Genomic DNA, 11,954 nt, shown 5'->3' on the forward strand with positions numbered 1-11,954 from the left:
TTTTTTTAAGGTGTGGTGATTCTGGTTGCTCCATCAGTAAAAATCTTGATAACTATTAGATAGATTGTTATTAAATTACATTCCCTGGAGGATGAATCTTAATGACTTGGCTGACCTCCTGATTTTTTTCATCTGGCGCCACCAACAACTCAAAATTATACTTTTCAGTTCATGACAAGATAAACCATTATGACCACATCACCAGCTATTCAACACTAACAGTCAGGTACGGTTAAAAACACAGGTGTTAATAATCTGTATTATCTGCCTATCTGTATCTAGATGCTTATTATGTATATTATTATGGTAATGGGCTATACCTACAAGAACATGTGAATAAAGGAGCAGTATTGTTCTTACAGTGAATAACATATAGTAACGCTTCAATGGGTAATATTGGATGGGGGCTGCTAGAGTCTAAACTTCCCCCAATCCAATTTAATCCACTAACGTTCCCCCGAACTCTTACTCAGTAACATCCAAAACCAGCTCTGTCCAGTCTGAAATTTAATATAAAGCAAAAATGACGCAGAAAATCAGTGAAGAAACGATATACTATTCCTGCTTCCAGATTGCAAGCAGATTATAACTGTTTCAGCAAAGAAAAGTGGTTGATATCTATGTTCAACTCTAAACAAGCTATCAAAGTAGACAAAGTGAACCTGTCAGCCATTGTCGTTAATGCCTCTGTTGTTTCTTCTTCTTCGTTCTCCTCCAGTGAAACGCTACACCACTGCCACTATCTGTTTTGTCAACGATATGACAGCGTTTCTACAGAGCTCATTGTTTTCCACATACATAGTCCAATGCCAAGCTGACATTTTCACATTTAAACACTCTAGACTTTTGTTAAAGTTTGTTGTTTCAGTCTTGATGGAGAGCCAAAACACAGAGAAAAAGACCTGTTTATGAATTTAGCCAGATTAGCGCGGACATGGTCTACGTTAGCTAAAGATGTTAACGCTCAGCCTTGGAAGAAACACCACGTTACTGTTGTCTTTTTACACATTTGCTCTTGTGTTAATATTTTTTCTCCAAATGTCATCATAATTTGAAGCATATTTAAAAGCCAACGATGATGTTGTGGATATTATTTATTATTATTTTTTAAGCCACATTTGGCAAGGTTTAGTCAGAGAGACAAAAATGTTGATATTGTAGGAAGTGGGAAAATCATTCTGAGGCTTTACGTTGGGCAGGAAGTTTTTACTGGAATGAACGGTCAGACATGTTTGGATAATACATTCAGGGAATAAACCCATTTTGTTTTGAGGAAGAACACTGTCTTTTCTTCTGGCGCCGCCCCGATGAAAAACATTTTTTCTGCCATCAGTGGTAAGCAAATGTAGAAAAGTGTTCAAATTGTGACATCAGCTGATGGGTTCACTTCAAAAACACAGAGTTGAAATATTTATGAAGGTTAAATAAGGTTTTAAAAGTGTTTGCATCAAGATATATTTTCATTTTAACTAGCTCAGTCAGCTCCTGTAGTTATATGGGCTATTAGGTTTTATTTAGTCTCCTAGGTGCTTAAAGAAAGACACCAGTGTTGTCTTGTGATTTAAACAAGTGCTGTTGTCTGAAACAAAAACTAATAGGTCTCAGATGTCTGGCTGTGACAAGACCGGCAGAAGAGATGAAGACCAAAACAGTGGTGAAGAAAGAAAAAAATGGAGAGTAAGTGGAAAAGGAATACAAAGAATACATGAACTGTGAAAAAGTCAATGCCAGGAAAACAAAGCAACAGCACAGACAACCAGACACTTTACCACAAAACTGTCTGTCTAGCTCGACGGAGGGGATCGGCTCAGTGTTGCAGGGAAAAGTCAGAGTTTCACCTCGATGATGATGAGTGGGTTCCCTGTCACAGTAATGAGTGCACACAGTTGAACAAGAGGAAATTAGTAGATTTAAGGCTGGCCAGAACTAACCCTAAACCACAAGCCCTATTTCATAATGACAAGGTCAACTTAAGTGGCAACACACCTCTCCTCAGGCGACATGCCAGTCTGCCTTAAGATTTTATCCCTGTTACTATGCTTTTTAATGACAAACCTCTTCTCTAGCCAGAAACAACTGTTGTTTTTCCAGGAAAGTACTAAAAATGGTGAAACGGGTGCAGTTTTAGCTTTTCATTTAATCTAGTCACTACTTAAACAGGTTTTACTGGTTGACTTTAATGGCTAATGGTGAGTAACTGAAAACCTGAACATGCCCCTAAACTGTTCCTTGAGCTATACCTTCAAGGCATTTTTAAAAAAGGTGTCACTCAAGCTTTATTCAGACTGGATTTGTATCTGTATCTGGAGGTGTGGTGATTTAAACATTAGCTGCTGGTCAGTGATTTTAATCTTAACCGTGTCCTTCTGTAATTTAAATCCCATCCAGATCGACGTCCTTGTATGTTAAAGCGGTTCTCTGAGTTTTTTTCTGCAGCTTTTTCCTCTGTTACTAAAATGTTTACACTAATATATGTGAAAAGATGCTAACATCAACATATAGGTCAATTCAGGAACCAATATGACACTAAAATACTTAATTGTTTCATAATTTATCAGCTTTGTGCAGTCAAAAGTGTAATATTTTGGAAGGATAATGAAGTATAAATTGTTTTACTTTTAATCAGTGCCAACACATATCAATGTATCCTGCACATATTTGGTCTTGAAAACTAGAAGAACTTGAAAATTCAATGTATTTAGAGGTCTGAATTATCAATTTGTCTGATAATTATTTTCTCAATTAATCAGTGTCAATCACTGTTTCTTAAAGCCCAAGGTGTCGTCTTCAAATGTTTTATTTTATCCCGACCGACAGTCCACAACCCAAAGATATTCATTGTACTGACATAAAGGACAAAAGAAACAAGAAAATATTCACACATGAGAAGCCGGAGACAGAGAATTTGGAAATTTGTTTCTTAAAAAAATCACTCAAAGCAATTAATTAATTAGTAAAATAGTTAATTTAATAGTTGGTAGTCTGGTAAACTCACTGCTACAATGTAAAATATGTATTGGAGGATCTATTGCAAGAGGGATTTGGGGAATATAAATCCTCTGATACTGGTTTTGATACTTCTTTTATAATCTCTTGCAAGTCTTCCAACTTTATGGAGCTACAAAACTAAAATGATAGAGTGCCACTTTAAGCAAGAGACTGTAATTTACTCATAGATTGTGCTGCTCCTGTGAAGCTTTGCAAGAAGTTCTGCTCTATACCTTCTACTAAGAGAGAGTACTATCAAGGTTCATAAACACCCAATTATGGGTTCTTGATAAAACAATCTGGTTACAATCTGAAGAACACCTAAACCAGGGAGTGGCAACCAATCTCATGTTGGATTATGCAGGTTTTATTACAACCAGGATGTTACATAACTCATCCGTCACTCAAAAAAAGGATTCATTTTAACTGAAAAGGGTTTTATCCAGTTCTTAGCACATACAGCTGCAGGATCTTAATATAAATCAGAATCTTAAAACCCATTATCCAGGTCTCGGCCTGTCGATCTGATGGCTCGAGGCTACATGAAGGTATTTCATTGTTGGCTTTTTGCCTTGACTCAAACCCAACTCTCTGAACCATCTATCCACAAAAAAAAAAAAAAGATGAATATATGCTGCCTTACCTGATGCAAAAAGACATGAATGATAAAAGATGATTTCAACTCAAATGACATTTTGGCAGAAAGTAAAGAAAACTTTTCCTTTCACTCCAACTTTAATCTGACAAGGCTGAAAAATCATTAAAAAAAAAGAAGCTGCCCATGCTCCAACAATGCCTTCATGTTATCGAGTGGATTCAGATGGGTGCAGTCAGCCAGGCATCTACAGGTGAAAGCCCTGGCAGTGAGATCAAGTAAAAGCTCTTCAGATTTTCCATATGCGATAAAACCTTAAAATCCCTGGAATGTACAGTAATGCATTCCTGAATAAGTACCTGAGCTTTATATAGAGTACAGGTGGTGATATTTGCTCAAAAAGAGTTGCTTACTTGAAATATATTTGTTGTTATTGGGGGTGGTGGTGGGGGTGGGTGGGGGTGTTACATTGAAGAGGTGGAAAGTACATTTTCACACCTTAGTATTCCTTTGAATTTGTACCCATTTCATGTATGGAGTCCAAAAGCCAATAAAAGGTTGTGAGATGAGGTAAAAAAACAACCCAAAATGAACCGTCGATGAATAAAACTATTTGTTATCTAATTTTAAAAACCCCCCAAAAAACCCCACATAGACAGGTACTCTTCCACATTGAACAGGTGCTTGCTCTAGTCTAGTCCAAGGTGGAAGGTGATACATGGATGCACACAATGGAGATTAAGTGAGGGAAAAAGGGGAGTTTGTTGGGTGGGGAGAAAAAAAGAATCCAAAAATGATTAAATGTGCTGCAGCATGAACACAAAAAGAGATAAAATTTGAAATAAAAATGGATGGAACTGAAAGCAAAATTATAAAGTTTTATTCTCACTCAGGTGTGTCACAAATCCCCATCTGGCTCTCCTACACTCTCTATCAGCTTGGAAATCACCTACAGCTGCGTTGTACATCTTCAACTGTTACATCCATACAGTCTCGTGCCATGATTTCAAATTAGAAAACGTAAAGAAAAAATTTGGATGTCATTGTTGGAAACCTCATGAGACTATCCTATAACAGACGACATACAAAATATGAAGTTGATCATAGTGTATTGTGGAGTTTGCAGATATTTCTATTGTCCGCTCTTTCTCCTGTCACCATGAAACAATTTAACACAATCTTCCACTGATCCCTTCTCATACAGTCAATGACCACATCTTGGACAAAGGGCTTGATTTCATGTGCCTAAATGAAACCTGACATCGACCAATGGACTACTCTGTGTTTAATGAAGCTTGTCCTCTTGGCTATAGTTAACGTGGAAAAAAGCCTGCAGCTCTGGCCACGATGGTGATTTAACACAACGAGCTGATCTGAAAATGTCTTTCCTGCCAGTACCGGATCTTTCTTCTATCCTAGTGCCTTGTTCTGAAATTTAAACCTCTATTCTTTGTGATGGTGATTCTCATATCCAGCCCCCCTCCTGCACTAAATTAAACTTCTTATTGGGTGTGTTTTGGCCTGAAGTGGCATGTTGATGTCCCTTCTTATCAATGACTCCATCCCCATCAATAACCTAGAGGTCTATGATCTGGGTGTGTCTCTACTACAAGGTGGTCTCAATGGATTTGACATTCCTATCACCCCCAAGCGTCAAATGCTACGGACTTCAAATGCATCACCTGCCCAGCTTATGCATCAATGGATAAACTAGAGACACTCAGTGATGTCTTTAATTATGTCCCTGTCAAGATGTGTGAGGTCAATGACTTGCCGAAAATAAAATAAAAAAACAGCTGGACGCATCCTGGAATGAAAATTCATGCTGAGTTGGGTTCACGCTCCATAAACTGGCAAAAACATGAAAGACCTTACTCACAGTCCCTTAAAAGATGCTCGGTCATGGTTCTGCTCCATCCTAATTAGTGCCATTCCTAGGAAACCATCTTTTTCCATCATAAATCACAATCATTTTGCCCAATTAAGGCTACAGAAAAACAATGTAACAGCTTAATTGAGCTTAAGGTCAGCATCATTCGCTATCTGATGTCCAGCTCTTACTCTCGGCCTCCTCCTGCCATTGACCCTCTATCTGGTAGTTTGCTTTCTCCTCTCCACTTTACATGTGTCAGGCAGAGCCACACTGATGAAAACCTTTAAGAAGATGAAATCCTCGTGCCCTGGACCCCATTCCCACAGCTTTGCTTAATTAACACATCTCCATTATCAGCCCCCTGATCACCCAAACTGTTAACCTCCCCCTTCAAACTGGTGCTGTTACATTTATCCTCAAGGTCTCATTCATCTGCCCCTCCTCCAGAAGCCCACCCAGGACACAGAGATTCTTGGATCAGACTTTCCTCTGTCTGCACACCATCATTTGACTGTCAGATTGTTACCTTTCCAGTAAGACTGCATATATCTCACTGGATTAGGATTAGGGTTAGGGTTCGGTTGCTCCCCCCTTGAACATGCCATCAGCAGACATGTATTTTCATTGCTATGCTGATGATACCCAGCTGCACATTAAACTGCCCGAAGCCCCTCTGCAGCCATGTCACGCCTCAGCATCTCTCTTAAGAAGACAAAGGCCTGAATGTGCAGAAATGTCCTCCAGTTAAACAGCAGCATAATGTTTCCTTATTGGCACTCCACACCAGATTCACTCATTCCTCATCCCTCATATCATGTTTGATCGCCATGACATCCCACTTTTTTTCCCTCAGTCACTAATCTGGGTGTTAGATGAGCTGACTTTTGACGACTATATAAGACATCTATGCCATGTGTTCCTCTCCAACCCTGTTAGATGCAGAGAAACTTGTCCATGCATTTATCTCTTCAACACTGGACTACTGCGGTGCGCTCCTCACAGCGATCTCTGGTACTCCAGAAGCTGCAGTACATTCAGAACAGCGCTGCCAGGATCCTGATGAGAGTGTCATAACACAAATATAATAATAATTATGTTTTCAATGCATTGGCTCCCCACGTCTCCTTCAGGATTGACTCAAAAGTCCTGCTACTCACATACAAATCCATCAAAGGACTTACGCCTCCCTACCAACAGCGACTGATCATACCATAAACCTCCACACGCACCCTCAGACCTGCCAGCAGCTCACTCCTCCTGGACCCCTGGGGGATCAAGCCTTCCGCTCTGCTGCACCACACATTTGTGGAACAGGCTTCATAACCATGTGAAAGCAGCGCAGACTCTAGACTCTTTTAAAACAGACCCCAGCCCTAAAAACCTTTGTATTCATCGTTAGTCTTGTTACTTTTTTCTTTATTTTATCTGTTCAATGTTCAGTGTAACGCTTTGAGTTTTAACTATGTATGAAAAGTGAGGTACAAATAATTGGTTTTATTATTATTTATTATGTTGGTTTGTGCTCCATTTTTATTATTTAACTTACTGAATTGTGTAGTTTAGATTAGCTAATGCATAATTTTTCATTGGTTTTGAGGCTCCATATTCATGATCACTGATGGCAAACAAGTCTAAAGTATATTTAAAAAGAAAGAAAGCTGTATTCTGTATTTGTGATGTATTTGAATTTTCTCAGCCAAAATACTGACTACAAGTAAAATAGCATGTGCATTATACCATTATTTAACCAAAATAATAAAAAATAAAAAAGCTGTTTTCAGTGCAATTAAAAGGTAAAAATTAGTTTGCACCAACTTAAATTTAACAGCATGCTCTTATAATGTTTATCTTCCTAATTTCATGCCTAATAGGATCTGTAGAAACATATTTTAAAGATGGGCTTACCTTGATGCTGGTGGACCAACATCAGAGTTGTAATGAGGAACCAAAAGTAAGTGAAGTCCATCCTGCCCGCTTCCTCAGCGTCCAGGTGAGAAATCTGCCGAAAGCACCACAGTCTTCACGTAAAATTCCTCACAGCCGCTCCTTTTCTTACAGTCATAAAAAAACCACAGAGAACAGCCCAAAGATATTTACAACACCGCTCACACACGAAGCAGAGAGAAAAAGCTTCCCTTTGAAACAAATGAAGAAAAAGAAAAAAAAGAAAAAGCTGGTAAAAAAAAGTTTTCACCAAAAAATGTCCACTTGATCCTCCAGTCAGGTAAATGTTGGAATCTGTTGCCACCCAGGTGCAGCACTAAACTAAACCAAGGTTCAGGGTGTTGAGCTGTATCCTGAGGGGCTCTGAGGCTGCTGCAGTTCCCAGACAGAGGGAGAATAGTGTGAGTGGTTGTATTGAGCTGTATCATAACAGATGGAGAGCAGCAGCAGCAGGGAGGAGGAGGAGGAGGAGGAGGAGGAGGAGGAGGAGGATTCACAAGGTAGGCTGGATCTACAGTGAGACACCTCTACAGTTTGTCATTAATCATAACCTCCTCTGTCTGTGGTTGACCGTGTCATTCTCTCTGGGGTGTCATTCATTTTATCTCAATGAATCTCTCCTCTTTCTTTTCTATTCTCCTTGTAATCTTAAGTCTCTCCCTCCTCTCCTTCCTTCCAGGGCTCTCCACCACACATCTGGAGCAGCCGCGTCTGTTTTGTATGTACATATTTTCTTCCATGTGTGAGTATGTGAAGCAACAAATGTGAGTGTTATCCTGCTGCTGTAGAAAATATTATTATAGCACAAGTGAAGCTTTGACCCCACTAATAACTGTGAGGTTGAAAATGATAAACTCAGTCGATTTTAACAACTGCAGGAGCTTCTTTTCAACCAAAATGTACAGGTAATGTGGATATAGAGGGACTTATCTCCTGTTTGCATCAATGCATCAGTTAACATTTAGTGAGCAAGTTTACAGAACACGGGGAATATCAGTATCACTGTTACAACATGGATAGGAAACTAAAAGGACGCTATGTTTAAAGACGCAATATACAACATTCAAGAAAGCTTGCAACCCTAAAAGTTTGTTTCTTAACCTAATCTTCATCTTTTTTTCTTAACCCTCCTTTTGTCCTCAAGTCAAGGGAGGAAGGGAGGAAGAAGGAGGAAGGAAGAATTAAGGAAAGGAAAAAGGAAGGAAGGAAGACAGAAGGAAAGGAGGAATGAAGGGAGGGAGGAAGGAAGGAAGGAAGAAAGAAAGGAAAGAAGGAAGGATGGTAGGAGGGAGGAAGGAAAGAAGGACAGGAAATAAGGAAGGAAGGAAGGAAGGAACAAACAGTCAAAACAGACGGGGTCAATTTGACCCGGGAGGACGACATGAAGGTTAATTCCAAAATTAGACCTACAGGAGACATGATGCCTAATTGTAACTCAAAACCAAAGATGATTAAAAATATTATTGATTTATAAAGATACATTTAGATTTCTCCTCCCTGTACAGCTGGCTGGGACCGCAATATGACTTTTACCTCACCTTACCTTATAAATTCTCAGATTGACCATTATTGTCACATCTCAAATTTGCTGGCCTAGTCACTCTGCTTCAGTACTTTCCCCTTACCCCACCTCTGCTCCACTCAGCTCCACACAACCCTCATCAGTCAACTCTGTTCACTTGGGAATTCAGGTGATCTACATCAGCAATCAAGCCACTACTTTCCTCTGTTTACATGCAAACGTGCAAACAGAGTTTTCCAAAATCTCCTCGCTGGCCGGAGTTTTTAAAAAGCATCGTTTTCAGGGGCGAATTCTCCGTTTACGTCTAAACGGGGGGTGCAAACGATGTTTAATGTCTCCGTTTTTAAAAATAACCGGGTACGTATAAACAGGGCCTAAGCCATCCTCTCACCCTTCCTGCCTTGTCGTTCTCCTGGTAAACGCCTCAGCCTTCTGTCTCTGACCACAAGTTCTGCTTCAGCACTTCCTGGTTTCTGTCTTCCTGTCTCAGTGGCTGTTTGGCGTTCTGCTGCTACGTTTCTCACCTGTGGATTCCTGTGCATTAAAGACTCTCACCCATCAGTCTACCTGTCCCCTATAGGACTATTTCATGTGTGAGCTTCACATCTGCCCCTGAAGGTAGATAATCTGTCGCATGAACTGACCTTTCCTGCATTCCTCCTTTTACCCTTCACACCTGTTGTCATAATCTGCAACCATTACCAACTTTAGCTGTGATCTGGTGTACTGCATTTGGGTTCAACACACATCCATTGTAATCATAAAGTTATAATGGAAAGTGTCTATGACTAAAGAGTGCTAATTTTACATTTAGAGGGACTAAATTATATCAGACAACCAAAATCTACTCTGTATTCTGATTTCAATGTCTTGCCTCAGGCTTATAAGGCATACTATCAATTTTCATGGACATAGGTGTGAGACCAAATATACAAATGTTATGAAACCTTCAATAGTATATTCTATATGCCTTCATACTTGACATGCTTCAAATAAACTAATCTCATATTGTATGTCTATTATTCAGTCTAGTTTGCCTAATTTTCCAAGCTTTAGAAATAAAACAAGCCCATACTCACTCAGCCACTCAGTCCTACTTCTCATTTTCATCAAACCACAATAATTTAGGTTCGTTTTGTTCTGCATTCTTATACAGATGCATGCAGGTTATCATATAAAGTAGCCTTTATATTATATTTATTTTTGTCACCTCCCAGGTCCCACAGGCCAAATATACTCTAACTTCCTCCCTCATTGCCAGAGGTAGGATACCTTTTCTCAGATGGACATAGGTTTCTATTTGAGGGCCTTTTCCATAGAAAGGTTTGTAATTTTCTCACCAAACTACATTTCACTTGGTAAGTAGTTCAGTAATCACCAGAGGCAGTGCATGTTGCAACTCCTTGGGTCACATAATTTGGTTATATTAGTGCTTGCCAAAACACATCACTAAAAGTAACAGAGAGGCCCATCAAAATGTTCAGCCCATACTGGCTAACAAGACACACACAACAATTATTTCCATATGCAAGACCAAAAACACAAATGATAAGAATACATTAATAGAATATATGTTGATATATGACATCTGCCAAAACCTCTCATATTGAATGTGTGTATTGGTCATTTCACCCGTCTGTGAGAGGCAAAAACAAAAATACAGTCCAATAACTAAATAAAACTAACAAGGCAGGTGAATTATCTACACACATAATGTTGAATTCACATTCTTAAAGGCCATCTGTCTGTTTCTTGGCTCAATGTTTTAGTAACACAACAGAATTTATACCAGTTTGTTGACAAATGTCTACCTGGCATGGGATTTTGGAAAGGATCACATTCACACCCTTGGGCTTTAAGACATATTAAACATATGTTTTGCAGCACAAATATAATCTAGTAATATTTCTCTCTCTCTACTATCTATCATTTTAGCCCCCAAAGTGTACTGTTTTCAGTTTCTCTACTATTTTGGCAGATAATACTCTCGGCGTATTTGTTTTGGATTGAGCTGCTGAGGAGTTGCCTGCAGTCTTTAAGAGACGACTCTGAGGTCATCTGGAATAAAATACTGTACACCGCTCAGGGAAATGACAACCACATACAAAAAAAAAAGGTGGACCCCCTGTTTTTCCTTTTTATCTTTTTTTTGGGCCCAGTTTAGGGGAAGCTCAATCCCTGTCTTTCTGCCAGTCTAACCACGGAGAGGCCATTGCGGTAAACCAGATTCATAAAGAGATTAATAAGGACAATCCAAACATCTGGGATGCAGATTCTATGGCCAGATCCAGAAACAGCCTTTTGGTCGGGTTTCCCTGATAATTGCTCCACCAGATCTTGTGAAATCTTCTGAAATGAGCGTGGTGTCTTGAAATGAAAATAGCAAGAGGAAGTGAGGGTTTCACCACTATGAACGGAAGAGGCACAGCGGGAACAGTCAGTCTGTTATATGTTGTTATATGTGTGTGTGTGTGTGTGTGTGTGTGTGTGTGTGGGATTTTACCTTGTTTACTGTAAAAATCTCAGCACCCAACTTGTAAAAAAGTGGAGGTTTACTGATTCAATCGTGGCTGAAACTTTTGAAGAAATTAAGTTCAACATTTTGGGAAATACAGAGGTGGAGTCAGGATGTGGTTAGCTTAGCTTAGCTTAGCGGTAAGAATGGAAGCAGGGGAAACAGCTAGCCTCGCTCTGTCTAACATTCAACAAAAACACTTTACAACACCTCTAAAACTCACTAATTAACATAATTAAATATGTTATGACTTGTTGAGTTTAGTAGTTTTAAAATTAGTAACGTGTGTGAACTATTTCGTGATGCAGAACAGTTTATCCATCCACTGTTTCTGTGCAGCCTCTCAGGTTAACAGATACGGTGCTATTTTGGTTTTTAACTTCAACTTGATAGAAAGCAAACTGTTTTTGCTCTCTATCAACTCCTGAGGGAAATATCTCTCTCTCTTTTAGCTGCTAAATGCTCCACTATGTTCACCAAATACAAAAAAATGTATAGATTATATTTACCGTGAGCG

The sequence above is a fragment of the Scomber japonicus genome, chromosome 17 (genome assembly GCF_027409825.1).
Source record: "Scomber japonicus isolate fScoJap1 chromosome 17, fScoJap1.pri, whole genome shotgun sequence".
Lineage (NCBI taxonomy): Eukaryota > Metazoa > Chordata > Actinopteri > Scombriformes > Scombridae > Scomber > Scomber japonicus.